A 1,574-nucleotide genomic window follows, 5' to 3' on the forward strand; every position below is an offset into this window, starting at 1 on the left:
AAAATAAAATAAAATAATAAAATAAAATTAAAAAGCAGCATATAGATGCCTGAGAGATATACCACATCAGAGAACATGGCCGGGCAAGGTGGGAGTACTCAGTCAAGGTCAGAGAGCTGCTTTTGTTACCAGGCGTGTTTCAGTTCCCCCACAGTAGTTTTGGCTGACTTGTTTAATCTGCTGAGCTCACATGACATTCTCAGGACAGACCTGGAAAGTAACCAAGCATTTCTTTCATTTCTTTTTCCTGGAACCAATCTTTGGGCCATAAAGGAAGGGAAAAAAGAGGGCTCGGGAGTTCGAGAGCGCTGTCTTCAGAGCCCAGCTGCACCGCTTTGGAACCAACTTACAAAACTTTTCTTAAACCTCCGTTTTCTCCGTGCGGTTGCACAGTTGCTGTGAGGAGTAGAGTTCCAATGCTTGAAGTGCTCTGAAGGCATGAAGAATGTCCCTTAATCCTATGACTCAGGTAAGTGAAGGTCAAGGTAAAGGAATACCTATGGTATCTGAAATATAGGTATCCTGAGTTATTGATTGACAGCTTCCATGTACGCTTTGAAAAGAAACATGTATGATACGTATTCTTTGTCTTTGTGGGAAACCAACCCCCCACTCCCACTGCACAAAGCCGAGTTGCAAGAATACGTGTAACTAGGAGTGCAATGCGCACCATCCAAGGGATGGACACGCTTGAAACTCGGACTTTGGGGGGAGGGGGAGGCAAGGGCAACGTATGCAACCTAAACATCTGTACCCCCGTAATATGCTGAAATAAAAAAAAAAGTGGGGGATAGCTTTTTCAAAAAATTCCAGTGGAGTAATTAGACATCCAAAAATAAAAAAAATTATTGTTGTCTCAAAAAAAAAAAAAAAGAAGAAGAATACGTGTAACTAGGATGAAGATTTTTCATCCCGCAATAGTAACAACTATTAATACTACTACTGGTATGGCAGCTACTACTAAACATATTTGGATTCTTTTAAGAGCAAATGTATATGATGATAAACACCCGAAGGAACACAAAAGTATAAAATAAAGTAAAATAAAATAAAATGTTCTTGGTGGGTGCCTGAGGAATTACAGCCAGTCCTCCCCATAGTATTGCAAGCTCAGTGACTTGCAAAACGTTGATACTTTGATGTTTTCGGGGAGGGAAGGGCACTTGGGCGTCTTCCTGGATTGTGGCAGACAAAATCCGACCAAATCCTGTTTGACTAGATGCTGCCTCAACTCGCCGAGCGCCCGTGAGTTGTTTACCCCCCAAGGGAGCCTGGGATGAGCAGAAGTTGCCAAAAATCTTTGAGCAACACCTCCTGCTTTCATCACACGATAAGATCTTGCTGCTGTAACTCCCAACACAGGCAAAGGGAGCCCCAGAGGTCAGGACCTGAGGTTCAGATGGAACCATGGACGGCTGGTGACTTAGATGTAAATACAAGCACCAGGCAGAGAAGACGCGGCTGCAAAGATGAATTCATAGACGTGCCCAGGGGTGGGCACGGACAATTTGAGCACATGACCATTCTCTGACCGCGTGTGAAGATAGGAAATATCCACCATGCCCGTGAGCTCT

Source organism: Propithecus coquereli, unplaced genomic scaffold (assembly GCF_000956105.1).
Source record: "Propithecus coquereli isolate 6110/MARCELLA unplaced genomic scaffold, Pcoq_1.0 Scaffold777, whole genome shotgun sequence".
NCBI lineage: Eukaryota > Metazoa > Chordata > Mammalia > Primates > Indriidae > Propithecus > Propithecus coquereli.